The sequence below is a fragment of the Capricornis sumatraensis genome, chromosome 15 (genome assembly GCF_032405125.1).
Source record: "Capricornis sumatraensis isolate serow.1 chromosome 15, serow.2, whole genome shotgun sequence".
Classification (NCBI taxonomy): domain Eukaryota; kingdom Metazoa; phylum Chordata; class Mammalia; order Artiodactyla; family Bovidae; genus Capricornis; species Capricornis sumatraensis.
In genome coordinates this window covers 28,050,555-28,066,786 of record NC_091083.1, presented here as the reverse complement: position 1 = coordinate 28,066,786, position 16,232 = coordinate 28,050,555, and the positions used below count along the sequence as shown (strand labels likewise).

General features: G+C 41.8%; 1 protein-coding gene across 1 annotated transcript in view; it reads right to left on the bottom strand.

Annotated features, from left to right (window-relative positions):
• The window catches only part of KIAA1217 (KIAA1217 ortholog), a 444,607-nt gene extending 439,346 nt beyond the window's left edge, over positions 1–5,261 (bottom strand). The window contains exon 1 of the mRNA XM_068987631.1: positions 4,953–5,261. The gene's annotated coding sequence lies outside the window, so the exon portion shown is untranslated. The remainder of the gene's footprint in view (positions 1–4,952) is intronic.
• Positions 5,262–16,232: the final 10,971 nt, after the last annotated feature.

The following is a 16,232-nucleotide window of genomic DNA, read 5'->3' as shown; positions in this document are numbered from 1 at the left end:
GGCCAGAGTTCAGAACTACTGCTCAACACTATTGGTGGTCAAATAAACAAGCAGAGTTTGGAGAAGAGTTTAACAATCTCTAGGAAGATGTGTCTCCCTATGACCTGACAATTCAACTTCGAGGTTGAACACTTATTTGAGAAATTCTAGCTGAAGTGTAGGAAGATATGCGTAAAGACCATAGCTATACTGTTTAGATATCAAAACTTCCGAGAGAGTACAAATATGCCTCAGTAAGAAAATAGATAAATCAACTTTGGATTATTTATGTAATGTGATAGTATCCTGCAGCTATAACAAAATCAACTAGATATCTATATATCAACATGGATATATCTCCAAAACAACTCTGAATAAAAATAAAGAATCTATAAATATAAAAGACAATGCTTTATATATTTAAAATTTTGAACACAAAATAACAGTATAACCACAAATAGATATTAGATATGACCTCAAATATATATACATCCATGTCTGGAACTGAAAGCCCACCCTCCACACACATATACTAACACACACATACATAACGATACTAAAGTATCAGTTCAGTTCAGTTCAGTCGCTCAGTCGTGTCTGACTCTTTGTGACCCCATGAATCGCAGCACGCCAGGCTTCCCTGTCTATCACCAACTCCTGGAGTTCACTCAGACTCACGTCCATCGAGTCGGTGATGCCATCCAGCCATCTCATCCTCTGTCGTCCCCTTCTCCTCATGGCCCCAATCCCTCCCAGCAGCAGAGTCTTTTCCAATGAGTCAACTCTTCGCATCAGGTGGCCAAAGTATTGGAGTTTCAGCTTTAGTATCAGTCCTTCCAAAGAACACCCAGGACTGATCTCCTTTAGAATGGACTGGTTGGATCTCCTTGCACTCCAAGGGACTCACAAGAGTCTTCCCCAACACCACAGTTCAAAAGCATCAATTCTTCAGTGCTCAGCTTCCTTCACAGTCCAACTCTCACATCCACACATGACTACTGGAAAAACCATAGCCTTGATTAGACAGACCTTTGTTGGCAAAGTAATGTCTCTGCTTTTGAATATGCTATCTAGGTTGGTCATAACTTTCCTTCCAAGGAGTAACTGTCTTTTAATTTCATGGCTGCAATCACCATCTGCAGTGATTTTGGAGCCCATAAAAATAAAGCCTGACACTGTTTCCACTGTCCCCATCTATTTCCCATGAAGTGATGGGACCAGATGCCATGGTCTTAGTTTTCTGAATGTTGAGCTTTAAGCCAATTTTTTCACTCCCCTCTTTCACTTTCATCAAGAGGCTTTTTAGTTCCTCTTCACTTTCTGCCATAAGGGTGGTGTCATCTGCATATCTGAGGTTATTGATATTTCTCCTGGCAGTCTTGATTCCAGCTTGTGCTTCTTCCAGCCCAGCGTTTCTCATGATGTACTCTGCATATAAGTTAGGCAGGGTGACAGTATACAGCCTTGACGTACTCCTTTTCCTATTTGGAACCAGTCTGTTTTTTCATGTCCAGTTCTAACTGTTAGCTAATTAGTGACCTGTAAATCATTTTTTGATTTCAGTTTCCTCATACATACTGTGAAGGAGTTGGATAAGATGATTCAAAATCTACCCTAGTTTCAAATTTCAGCAATTCTCAAGTTGTGAAAGGGTAGTATTTCTGAATTCAATTCTTCTCTCTCCTTATCAAATATACACACTCACCTTATAGCAATACATTTGTTCCCAAATGCAGTCATGGATTATCCCAGAAAGCAATGCCCTAAGTGGTAGTCAATAATCAAAGATGTAATCAAGGCAGCAAATTAGCTTAAAATGTTTCCATGACCCAGAAACAATACAAAAAGAAAAAAAAAGTGTTATTAAGTGCCCATAGACTTCCATTTCCTAATTTATAAATGCATTATTTCTTCACTCATTTATTCTTGATTATTTCATATGTCATTTGTCCTGAATCATCACCTATAAACCACCTTCTTCCAATTTGTTGTATGTTAATAAAATTTTTATAACAGTAGGCATCAATAGCAAATTTACTGAAAATATATGCTTTATGATTGAAAAAAAAAAACCTGAGCCTTCTCCTCCATACTCTCTACCTTCTGGTAGTTTGAAAGACAGTTCTAAGCGTCTGATTTGCTCTCAGTGAAAATCCAGCCCGACATGAACAGTTAAACACACTTGCTCATGAATGTGCTATTTTCTCCCCAGGAATTTGATGCCTTTAGCCAACAGTTTAATTATCCCCATAACCCTGCAGAAAGTGAAGGACAGAAAAGCATGGTGTGAGGTGCAGTCACACTTTACAGACAGGCTAAAGCAGAGCACAGAGAAACAAAATCCATTTCCAATACAAGTCCTAACGCTCACTGCTGGAGTCCCAATTTCTCCCCGACTCCAACTCAGGCCACTGCCTATGCTCTGTCAGAAATGCTATCCACAAATGAAGTCATACAGAAAGAAGCCTGGACAACCCGTAACCTTGGTCATTAGGTGAGTGAAAGAAACAAAGACAACAAAGAGAAAGAAGACAGGACACTAGTTGATGGGAACTTTTCTTGAATCTTTGTTGTTCCTCCTCCATTGAACCTCCTCTACTGAACTTTTTTGTTTCTCCTCCATTGTGAAGGAGGCTCTCTGCACTACATGCATTACAGGTAAGGCAGCGAAAATTTAATGTCCTATGTGACACAGAATATTTAGCATCACACCTGGCAAAAGAAGGCACTCAATACGTGTTAGATGTCATCATCGTCATCACCTGCTAGTACCACAGGGCAAAGCACTTCAGATTTGTCCAACCATGAGTTTATAAAGAGCAGCCCAAGGCAAAGGAAACTTTCTTTCTACAGAGGAAAATCTCCACGCTTGCAGAGATGACCTGATGACCTGATGGCTTCTGAAATGCAGCAATGTAATTTCCAGGCTTCCCTGGTGGCTCAGCAGTAAAGAATCTGCCTGCCAATGCAGGAGACGCAGGTTCCATCTCTGGGTGGGGAAGATACCTTGGGGGAGGAAATGGCAACCCACCCCAGAATTCTTTCCTAGGAAATCCCATAAACAGAGAGGAACCTGGTGGGCTACAGTCTATGGGGTCGCCAAGAGTCGGACATGACTTAGTGACTAAAGCAATAACGACAACAAATGTAATTTCCATTATTGAGGGAGAGAAATTATAGAGGTCCACTCTCACTTAGCTGGTAGATAATAGCACGCTTAAATAAGGCAAAATCTTTTTCTTAACTGGTGAAGGACGAGTGTGATAAGTAGGAAAGCTCATATTCTTCATGGCTCTCTTTTGTAAGGGTTAAGTCCCCAAACTGCCCTCACTGATGGGTAGCCAGCCTCTATAACCAGGGCAATTAGGGCAACACTATGCCCCATAAAAGAAGCACAAATCTTTAGGCACAATTAAATCAGGAAGCAAGTAATTCCTCTAAAAGTAACAGTTTTCCAGGAAAGCAAAGACCAGACTCTCACGTGGCTGCATCTTTCTCAGGTCCCAGCTCACCCCACACTTTTGGGCCATCCAAGATTACACCATTACCACTAACACTCTCAAAAGTGGGCCACAGATTCCTGTTGCTCTCAACAGGACTTAACCCTTGGACTACATTTAACTGCTACACAACATGTAGGGAAAAGTTTAAAAGCTATCTATGGAACTGAAATAACATCTTCTCCTAAGAGAAATAACAGATGGCTTGGCAGATAATGATCTTTAACTGACAGGCTACTCAGTAACGAGGCCAGTGCCAGGAGCACTTGGCTTTGGAAACGAGTGATGAACTGGGATCATGCTTCTTAGAGGACAAGGCAGACCGTCTCTACAGACGAGGGAAAGTTGGAAGGAGGAAGGAATGCAACACCCTTCATTCGTGGAAGGGGCTTTCACTTTTATCTTTCTTTTGAAAACATCATTTCAGACCAGCTGGTGTACAGAGAACTGTGGCCTGGATGATGGCTTTAGGGGTGGCAGTGGGGGAACTAGGGTGCAGAGAAAGCCCAGCTCATTCTGATTGTTCATTCTCGTCCAAAGATCAACCAGACATGGCCTGACTTTGAAAGCAGCCAGTTCTTTGTTTACTATTGCTGGGGAGGTAGCCATCCTCCCGTAAACTGATGGCAGATTCCACATCAGGAGGGGAGGGTAGGGGTGGGGAGGTGAAGGGGATTAGGAATCGGGAGGGAAACAGGACATCTTGACCACGTTTAGTTTCCTCCCCAGTGACAACCTGATCCTGCTAGATCAGCTTGACAGCTCTTGACTCCTGGAATCCGGAGGAGGCAACAACACGTGCGCAGCTGGAGCTCAGTCTAATAGTGTAACCAAGAAAAGATAATATCTGCTGAAATATTTTAATGTTTCAATGCCCTTTTGCCATTAAGATTTTTTTTCCCACATTTGCTACATGATTTCATCATATTTTCAAAAGAAAGTTCACAAGAGTCAGAGCTGTAATGATTTTCACCCTGGAGATTTACAGGACCTGCAGCAAATCTCTAAATATTCTAGAGAAGTCCACAAAAGCTGATTTGCCTGTCAGGGCAACCATGCTCTTTTCAGGGGACATTTCTTCCTGGCTTCTTTTTCAATCTAAAATAGAATCTACATTACTAGAGGAAATGAGGCAAAAGATACTCACTTGAGACACTAATGAAATTAAGTGATTCTTGGCATAAAAACATAAACATTGCTATAAATATTACCTGCTACCTGCTAAACAGTGTTAAGAGCAGAACATTTCATATCTCATCTTGTAATTGATTTATGAGCTAGCAAATCATTTTATTTATATTTAGAATCCAACTGTTCACTTCATTGAGATTACAATATGCAAAGAAGATGCTTATTAGGGGATTAAAAAGGAAGAGAAGAAAACAATAAAGACAAAGTACTTACTTGCCTGTGATATTTTAAAAATAATCCCGAATTTCAAACGTCTTTTTTTGTTTAAGAGCAAAGACTAACCTGAGCTATAATCCTTCGGTCCTCAGGGTAAACTTCATTCCTCCATAGGACAAATCTTTGAGAAATCTTCTTTTGATATTTATTTCTCCCTGTATCCAAGCTCTACTAGGAAGCAGTCAAAAGCAAAAGACTGCCCTTACAAAATAAAATGAAATGAAAAAAGGCCACGAAGTCCAGAATGTAAGCAGCAAAGGAGAAATAAAACTTCTCCCAAACTAATATCTAATTCAGAAGAGTAACTGCTCTCCTATCTCCGTCTGTGGGCGTCCTCTTGTGTTCCTGTTAGCATTTCTCATCATCCAGCCAGTGCTGTTTTACAGCAACGCGAGGATGTTTGTAGAGAAATGAACTCATTCTCTGAAGCTCCTTGTAGTAAAGGAAAACATATGGAGGATTTCCTGCTGAGGCTTCCCTACCGAGGCACAAATTCGAGGGGGTGTGGAATTTACTTGTTAAGGCTCTCTGTTTTCTAGACTCAGCAGTATCTGCTCAGCAATGAGCCCACATGGGCTGCTGCTGCTGCTCTGCAGAGAACTCTCTGATTCTGCAATAACCGCCCCCACCGAGAGGACCTGGAGGAAGAGGGTCAAGAGAATGCTAGTGCCCCACTAGTCAGTCCCTGTTTCAACCACATCTGACCTCCAGGACAGGTAAATGCACACGAGGACATTCTGCTGGACGTTCCATTGGAACACAGGCTTCTTCCCCCTCCGCACCCTTTCTTCCCCTCCTGCCCCTTCATCTTCACCTCCTGATTTCTTTCTTCCTTTTTAAAATAATTGATTTGGCTGCTCTGGGTCTTAGTTGCAGCATGTGGGATCTAGCGCCTTAACCAGGGATCGAACCCAGGCCCCCTGCATTGGGAGTTCCGAATCTTAACCACCAGTTTTAGGGCAAGTTCCTCACCTCCTGATTTCTTATCTGAGATAAACAGTTTCCAAGCCCCTGTACTTTGTGATCACATTCCTGAAATTAATTTAAAATGTTACCAATGCTTCCTTTCCCCTTCCACCCGTCTTCATTTGAAAGTATACTTCTTATAGTATAAGGAACTATAATTCAATATAGTTAAACTATATGAAATACTATAAACTATAATGAAAAAGAATGTGTGTGTATATATATATATATATATCTGAGTCACTTTGCTGTGCAACAGTAATTAATACATTGTAATTCAACTATATTTCAATTAAAAAAAGAAAGTATACTTCTAAGGACAGCACATCTCAGAGTAAGTTCTGAAGATACCCGGTTGGTTCAGGAATATTAAATTGCACATTTGATGAATGTAGTGGTCTAGTAAGCCACTCATCATTACAGAGCCCTGCCCATTCACCCCACAGATTAATACTCTTTAGTTTGAAAAACAAAACCAGAAACAGCGAATATTTCAAAACTGCCCTCTAAACCCACTATTTGCGGGTGACAGTGAGGTCACTAGTGGCCATCAGAGGAGTTTTACCCTATTAATCTAGCAGTTCCTTTGACAAAGCATCAACTAGGTATTAATCTCGATTATCCTAATTATTCACTCGAACTCCATATTCAGCTTTTATGTTACAAACTGGTGTTAAACCTTCTCTAAAAATAAGTTCCACATGATCTTTCTGTGTCAATGTGTTTGCGGAAGAACTTATTTTGTGGAAGCAAATGTTTCCACAAGACTGGCTGAGTGACAGCATGAATGATTAAAGGAGGTGAAGCTGGGAAGACAGAATGAGGTGTGCAAGTTGTATGTAAAGCCATGGGCTATCTGTGTGTTGGGACAAAGAAAATCTTTGTGGACTTAAGAGAGAAATTTTTAAAATTATCTGGAAGTATATTCTATATAAGGGATCCACAAACTAGGGCTCAGGGGCTGAATCAGGCCCTCCGCCAGTGTTTATAAATAAAGTTTTATTGGAACATTTGTTCCCATACAGTCTATGGCTACTTCCCTGCTACAGTGGCAGAGCTCAGTAGTTATGACAGAGACCCATGCAGTCCACAAAACCTAAAAGATTAATGTCTGGCCCTTTACAGAAAACATTTGAAGATCCATCTTCCTTATGATAAAGGGTCTCTAACCTTCAGTGGTCCCTAACCTTTTAGGCACCAGAGACTGGTTTTGTTGAAGACGGTTTTTCCACTGACAGTGGGGAGATGGTTTCAGGATGATTCAAGACCATTACATTTATTGTGCACTTTATTTCTATTATTATTACATCAGCTCCAGCTCAGATCATCAGGCATTAATCCCAGAGGTTGGGGACCCCTGCACTAGATAACTATGAATATTTAGGCTTTTTTTCCTGAGTTGTGTAGTCAGAGGTATCATTATAATTGTAATTGAGGAGTGTCCTTAAATGTTCGCCCACTCCTCCCAGAGTAGATGTGGCAGGAGGGTTTCTCAGGGGTCTGGGGTAGACGTGGAAACCCATGCTTCTGGGGAACAAAATAGATCAGACCATATACGGGGGTATAGGATGACAGAGTCAGAGGCAGAATCCGGACGTCATCGAGAAGGGAAGCCAGAGGAGCAGGGCTTTGAGAAGCACCATAAATCCGTAAGTTGGGGGTGGGGGATAATGAAGATTAATCACAAGTCAGGATGTGCGATAGGAAGTGGCTGGAGCAAGCTGTCAGGACTAAGACCTTGAGGAAAATAAGGACGTTGGATACCTTCTTTCCTGTGGCTTGGTGGAAGGGTGACTCAGTTGTCCCAGTATGGACTTTACCAGTGTTAAAATGGGAACCTGCATCCGGGAACCTCCTCAGCCCCAAGGAATCCAGAGTTGTCTGCCCTGATCTGGGGCTGGGCAGGAAGCTGGGAAATCCACCTGAGAGGAAAATCCTCAAGGACAGTAGCTGAGCTGTTTCAGCACTTAGTACCCATGTGTTTGGGAAGCTTGGATAAGAAGCAGGGAACCATTCTGGTGCTACTGAGGCCACCCGGAGTCACCAGAGAAGGACAGGGCCTCTGTTCCCAGGGAGCAAGTGATTTTACTGTGAGAATGCTCACCTTGTGAACAGGAAGAGAATAACCTCAACACAACCCGTAAATTAGTGTGAGGTCATCCGTGCTACTGGACAGTTGTCAGCCTGGCCTTTTCACCCTGAAGCCAGTCTGCATTTTTTCCAGAACAGCTGACTTGCATGATTTGATTATTGCCTGTCACTCTGAACTCTGCTTCACTTTTCCCAAACCCTCCAGTGATCCCAAATTTTGCTCAGGTTTTGTTTTGTTTATATATATATATTTACTTGGCTGTCCAGGTCTTAGTTGCAGCACATGGGATCTAGTCCTCTGACGAGGGACTGAACCCAGGTGCCCTGCGCTGGGAGTGTGGAGTCTTGGCCACTGGACCACCAGGGAAGTCCTCTTGCTCAGGTTTTAGGTATAGTGCCCTCTCCCTAAATAAGGAACACAGATCCACCTTTGTAGACCCTGTGAATGTAGCTATTTTTTTCCCTCATCCATCTGTCAGTAAGTCAGCCCAGTAACAAATATTTCTGGAGCTGTAACTATGTGACAGACACTGCGCTGAGCTTGGGGTGAAGGACGGAATCAGAGAGGCAGAGTCTCCGGCTTCATGGAGAGGAAAGGGAAGCCCAGAGCATATAAACAGGATAATTTCAGATTGTGACGTGTTTAGGGAGAAGCACAGGCTTCAGAGTAACAGTGAGGCGGGTGGGGACTCTGTCCTAGGTAGGGTGGTCCCGAGATAATCTTTCTGAGAAGGTGATGTGTTAGCCGAATGCCAGAAGCTGAGAAGGATTGTGGGGTCCAGGTAACTATAAGAGCTGTAAGTTCAAAGACAGAGGTCAGAAGGAACTTGGCCTGTCCCCGCAAAAAGACACCAGGGCAGCATAGTGGCCAAGTAGGGGTGAGTTAGAAACAGGCAATGATCAGACGGTGTGTGGTCTTGTAGGGATGATAAGGAGGTTTGGACTTTTTCCAAGGGCAGGCCAAAAACTACGGGGAGGATTGAAGCAGGGGAATGTCTACAATTGATTTATGTTTTCAAAAGGATTTCCCTAACCCTGCTGTGGTGGAGGGACTGGAGGGAGTTAAGAGTGAAAGTGAGATCAGCTGAGAGATGGTGTTGGCTGGGATAAAATGGTACCAGTGGCAGTTTTCAAGGGAAGAGAATGGCTTTGAGGTGTATTTTGGAATATGGCAACTCTGCCCCCAGAAATGGTCACCTGAAAAAATCATCTCATTTGGTTGTTCAGGTGTTAACTCTTCATTTCCACCCACTTGGGAGTGAGCGGGAACCTCATCTTCCTTCGTCACCCTGGCACCTCCCAGGACCCAACGTGTGTCATTCTGTCAGCTGTGTGTCAGGTGTTGTGAGTGAAAAGCTACAACAGAGCAGGGCGGGCCTCAAAATAACAGGGTGAAGACACTGCTCTGCAAAAGGCATTTTTGCTTCCGGAGTTTGCACATTTGGTCAGATAAGCAGAGTGCTCTCAGAATCTTTCCTAGCTCCTTCTAGAGTGTTGCTTCAGAGAAAAGCCCGCATCACTGGAAAGGACACTCTGCTCAGATGCTCTTGCAGGCAGGGTTCTGTGGGCTTCCACGCTCTCACAGACGTGGATTTGGTCCTGATGTAAGAGAGGACGAGCAACCGTCCAGGATGCATCCGCTCTGCAGGTGTGATTAGCAGGCCAGTATGGCGACAGCTGGGGCCAGCGCTGTGACTGGAGCTGTCACACAGACCCACGTCTAGATGGCCCCTTACTTGGTCTAACTTGGTCGCTGTCTTGATTCTTGACAGTTCTGAACTAGGGGCCTGCATTTGCATTTTGCACTGAGCCATACAAATCACGGAGCCGGTCCCACCAACAGTTCTGGGGTCAGCTTCTTCCATTCTGGAGGGAGCCGGGACCCTGTGTTCCCAGAGCTCTAGGTGTGGTGACAGGCTACAGCAGTCTGGAAGCTTCCCCCTGGGGCCACAGTCCAGGAGTTACTGACTGGGATAGCAGTTCCGGGGTCCTCATCTTTCTCGTTGTGACTGAGGGAGGCCAGGTCTGCTACAGGAGCTTGTTTCAGAATCCAGTTTCAAATTTTTATTTATTTTTAATTGGAGGATAATTGCTTTACCACACTGTGCTGGTTTCTGCCATACATCAACATAAATCAGCCACAGGTATACATGGGTTCCCTCCCTCTTGAACCTCCCTCTCACCTCCGACACCATACCGCCCCTCTAAGTTGCAGGAACCATTTTTTGAGGCCAAGCTTTGGTCCTGATCCTTTGGCCCTCTAACGATTTTATGAGCAAAATTCCTTGTCTGTTTAAAACAGAGTGGATTCCATTATCTTCCGTCGTGCACATCTCTCATGATGGACACACTTGGAGGAAAAGCCTGGCTTCTGAAAAGGCTTTCTCAATATTTTATCAGACTTTGCACTGTCGAAGTGGTTGAATTTAGTGATTACACTGAGAGTCCATGTTCTGGATGTGCCATTTCTTTCTTTTTCTTTCTTTCTTTAGAAAGAAGAAAGGGCTTTGTTTGGGCTTTGTTGTGGCATGAAAGCTTAGCTGCCCTGCAGCATGTGAGATCTTAGTTCCCAGCACTAGGGAAGACCCTAGTGCTGTTTCTCAGGCAGAGAACCTGAGTTGCTGTTTGGTAGGGATGGATATGGACACATCCCTTTAATTGTGAGTGAAAGTCGCTCAGTCGTGTCCAACTCTTTGTGACCCCATGGACTATACAGTCCATGGAATTCTCCAGGCCAGAATACTGGAGTGGGTAGCCTATCCCTTTTCCATGGGATCTTCCCAACCCAGGAATCAAACCAAGGTCTCCTGCATTGCAGGCGGATTCTTTACCAGCTGAGCTACCAGGGAAGCCCCTTAATTGTGAAGATGCATTTTCTTCCTGATTGGTAGGGCTGCAGTCCATGGGGTCACTAAGAGTTGGACACGACTGAGCGACTTCACTTTCACTTTTCACTTTCGTGCATTGGAGAAGGAAATGGCAACCCACTCCAGTGTTCTTACCTTGAGAATCCCAGGGACAGGGGAGCCTGCTGGGCTGCCGTCTATGGGGTCGCACAGAGTTGGACACGACTGAAGTGACTTAGCAGCAGCAGCAGACTGCTGATTCCCTCTGGGGGACCTGGAAGCATACCTGTCTAGTCTCACTGGGATGACCTATTTCCAAGCAAGGTCACATTCTGAGGTTCTGGGAGAACGTGTATTTTGTGGGGTCTCTAATCGACTCACTCCACCAGGGTTCAGATTGCAGCCTAAGGAACAAAATAAGGGGATCACTACACAGGAGTCAACCATCTTGCCCTCATGACTGTTCCTGGCCAACTGAACCAAACAGCTACAGACACACGAGGTAAGAAAGACTCACAGGTGAGCACACTGGTGTGGCAGGAAGGGAAAGATATATAGTTTGTTTTGCCTTCAGACACATCCTACCACTCACAGAAGAGGTACCTACCACTCTGCTTACATAGTAATACCTTGCTTCCTTCCAATGCATTTATTGTCAGAAAATCTTAAAGTTACAGGGAAATGTCCACAATTGACCCCAAAGAAACCCTCAGAACTATTATGTCCCTTGTCTAAATTTTTTTTCTCTGCAAATGTACCCCTTCAACTTTGTTCTGCATGGGGGAAATTTTTGCAGGACCATCAGCAAAATACCAGTGTTTGTGAAACAGAGCAGGGCTCCTGTGGTCCTTGCCTCCCACATCCTCAGCCTGCTTTTTGTCTGACTGTTAGCCAAATGATAAGTTTAATCAGAGACATGACAACACTTGGAAACAAAGGAAAACAGTCAAAGGAGACCAGATAGTAAAAAGGTACTCATTAAGGACGACGGGCTCCTCTGGTGGCTCAGTCAGTAAAGAATACGCCTGCAGTGCAGGAGACTGCTTCCAACGCGGGAGACTTGGGTTCGCTCTTTGGGTCGGGAAGATCTGGAGAAGGAAAGGGCAACCCACTCCAGTATTCTTGCCTGGGAAATCCCACAGACAGAGGAGCCTGGCAGGCTACAGTCCATGGGGTCACAAGAGTTGGACATGACTTAGCAACTAAACTACCACCACCAATAAGCATAGTCAAGGACCTTCAGTTCCTTCTCAGGGCTATGAATAATATTCTGAGTCATATCCCATGAGCTGGTTTGTAGATACTGAAACCCCCACCAGGTGGATGAAGTTAACTACATGATGAGTAGATTGTACTCATGACATAAGCTGCCACAGTTCCAAGAACTGGCCTCAAAGAAATGGAAACTGACTGTGGAACTGAAGATTAACTGTACCTAAAACAGCCAAGACGACCCTAGGCAGACCACTGAAGACCAATTCAAGATGACTGTCAGAGCTGACTGTGCTGTTTTTGCATGTAGCCCCCTCTGTCTGTCTATAAAATCTGTTCCCCACTGATTGTCTGTGGGAGGCAGTCGGCTTTTGGACAGCTGTTTTTCCTCCCCCCGCCCCTTTTATACCAGTTGCAGCATCCAAAATGTAACAAACTTTCCTTTTCACCAACCTGACCTCTTTACTGGCTTTTTGAGCAGTGAGCAGCTGGACCCCCACCTTTGGGTAACATATGTGCAGAAGAGAAAAATGTTAGGCACAGTCATTGAAACTAATGTCACCTCACCCATGAACAGTGTGATGACATTTTGCATTTCCAAATCAAAAAACAATTTAAGCTATTTTAGATGCTTCGTTTCCCTACTTCAATGAGATCTAATTCTCTAAAGTTGAGGAAGCAAGTATTTTCCCCCAAAATGAATACCTAAAATGACACTACAAAATATTGCCTTAGGATGGAGATGTTTTTTTAAAAAGGGCACAGCAGAGAAGATTGCATTACCGAACTAGACAAAAAGCTATTCCATCAGCACGCCTTTGTTGTTTTCCACTGTACACATCTTGGCATGAAAGAATTACATTTATCAGGCAGCACTGAAGCTATTTATTCCCTTCTTATTCCATTAATTAAACTATGATACAATCACTTGAGTTACCCATAACCAATATTTGGAAGATTAATATAGGATGCTATTCTTTTGCTCATATTTGGCCTCTGCATGGTAATGAGACAGCAATAAAGTTTATGTTCCCATAACATGTAAGAACTGCATTCTGCACCAAATAGCTAACATCAAAAATAACTACGGGTATAAACAAACCACAATACAATCATTCTTGGCATACATTAATGTGTCACTAAAAATGTTAATACAATGCCCATTGTAGCTACAAAAATGTGAATATTTAAGTTTAAATAATGCATAAAGATAAAAGTATTAAAAATACATCTGAAAAAAAATTGAAAATATGTTTTGGTATGCACTTTGAGGAAACTAAACATTGCACTGTTCTAACCTATTTGTCCCCCAATAATTTAAAATTCAAATTTAAAATGCAGAAACATTACTGGTGGAATAGGCACTTAAAACCTATGCCATTTTGCCATTTGGTAGGTAACATTTCACATTTATTTTGAATGATTTCTCATAATACTTTTTCAACAAAGGTTTATGATCTATTTGCTTTAGGTGGAGCTACAGGAAGACAGGAAAAAAGCTATTGGTCAGGACTTTACATAAATATGCCCCAATCTATATGTATTTTTCTTCTCCAGACGCATAATTACATACTTTCATTTCACTGATGTCAAACTTAAATTTGCATATTTTTATTGCCCAATCATAGCAATCATTAATAATGAACACAAACTCTTTTGGAAAATGAATCTCCCTGGTTTTTTTTTTTGTTGTTGTTCCCTGAGGGCAATGAATAAAATCACAGATTATCCTACTTTACATGTGAAGAAAGGAGAACTCTGAAAATCTGTGCTGATGGTTGGCTTTCCTATGATGGATACAAATCCACAACTAGTCCATCTTCATATGAAGACAGAGATTAATTGATTCACCAGTTTTGAGAAGGAAAATAATAAACCACAATTCTCTGGTAAAAACTCAAGTCTGTAAAACTATCTGAAAGTTCTGTTCTCAACCACAGTCAAATGTACTTGATGGGCATGGAAAAAATGATGACTGAAAAAAACACATGAATTGTCAGCTACAATCAAATGGACTTTTTATTTCAATTACCCCCAATTCCAAATCATTCTTAAAGCAAACCTTCTATTGCTCTAAACTCTCTTATCATTGCTTGATCTTTTATCATTTTCTCTTTATTCCTGGAACAAGCATTCCATTCATCCTTTAACTTTTAAGCCTTTTTCCCTCTCCTTTTCAACATTCTTCATCTACCCCTGAACATCCGTTTGGAGTTCTGTTCATTTCAGATCCCCTTTAGCTTACTTTCCACTCCAGCACCCAATTTCCATCTATTTGCTTTTTGGCTGGTTTCCTCAGCACATAGAGAATTATTGACAGAAAATGGGAATCCAGAGACCAGAAAGCTGCGGATCAATGTAAATACTGCTCAGTACTATACCCAGTGAACTCAAGTGTGTTTCAAAATAAAGACTGCAGTTCAACTGAAAAGTTAATGAACTCAACTAGCTACACAAAGCAGTTGTCACAATGAAAAATTAAAAAGGCAACTGGAAAGGCAGGCAAAAGAGTTGGTGCCTTTCTTTCCATTGTGACATTACATAATTTAAACATCCGTAGAGACATTTGTGTTTTATTTATTTATTTTGTTTTATTCATAGTGCTGATTCTGTTTCTCTGATCTCTTTTTCTTTATTCCATTTACTATATTTTTAAATTGGAGTTTAATTGCTTTATAATACTGTGTTACTTTCTGCTATTCAACAAAGCCATTTCTCTGATGTTTAAGGAAAAGAGTGATGAATATAGTAAAAAATAAAGCTATAGCCAATGTTGTGAGCTCTTTCCTTTTTCAAATCTCCCCCATCATTCATTGGTAGATGTTACCTGGATTTCTATCTACTTTTTAACCTAGGGGACATGTTTAGATCTTGGCAATTTAAGTTGACTTATCCAGGACAAATTAGTAAATGTCAATAACTTCTTTTTGAAAGTTCAAATATATTCTGTCTATTGCATTCTCTTTGCCCATTTATTTTATCTTTCCATAAAAAAGCAATTGAGTTAGTAAAAAGAAACAGGATTTCTCATTTTTTTAACCTTTAGTTGGCTTAAAGGGTTCTTTTCTCTTAATGTTTGTTGAACTCTTTCACAGTGGATTTAAGCTAGGCTTACTGGGCAGTAAATTCTAAGATGTATTGTGTTAACATCTTTTAAAACGTGAAGCACCACATTTTTTTTTCTTTTCTTTCACCTCTTATTTACACTCCAACCTACGATGTCTTTTTAAGCTTAAGAACCCTTCAGTCATTGAATTTTAGTTAATAACATGATTATTAGAGGGCTTTATCTGATTTTTGCCACCTAAATAATTTTGGCACTGAGGTAATTTTATAATTTCTGTCCTTGCCTCAATCAAGCTCAGTATTTTTCTAAAGATGTATGATTTCCTTCTGTTATAGACAATCCCTATGGTTACACAGTTCCTCACAACTAACAAATAAATTAAAATAGCCTGCTGTAGGACCGGGGGTCAGATCTGACACCTCTAGGCTTCCAGAACCTTCCTGGCTGCTAATTCCGACAGCATCTTTCTCCTCCCCCTTCTATCCTGCTCTGACATGAGATGCCTGCTGGGGGCTTTGAACACCCTCCTTGGTGCGCCCCCAGACCTGCTTTTGCGCAGACAACTCCATTGCATCACCTACCATGTCATAGAGAAATGCTGTTAAACCACTAATTTTTCATTTATATTTTTCCTCTTTCACTTTATTAGTTTCATGACCAAGAGAAAATAACTTATCAATGATATCACAGCCAGCAACTTGCCAGAACTATCCTAACCCTTTGGAACACTAAGTAATATTCTTCATCCCTTGTATGAGAACAAGAGTCTTTTCAAAGGAAAGAGATTTGATTGCTAGGAGATTTGGTGTGGCAAAACATTTCAAGATATACTGTATATATTTATACAGGTGATGAAATGGTTGATGGGAACTTTGTATGAGGATTTGGTTCTATCCTGTGTATTTAGGCAGAAAAACATGTAAACTGGTCAGAGCACATTGAGATGTATTTTGTTGTTCGTCTGGCACAGAATTTTAATAACAGAAAGGCAAGACAAGCTGGAATATTCAATGAGATTGGCTTATGAGACTGGCTTATTATTCAGCTGAAGGTAAGTGAGATTTCCCTGTCCTTGTAATTTAAGAGAAAACACACAGGGGTTTTATTCTGTCATGTAAAAGAAGTCAACTCATAGGCATTTCAGGGCTTGAATGGGAGAGATAC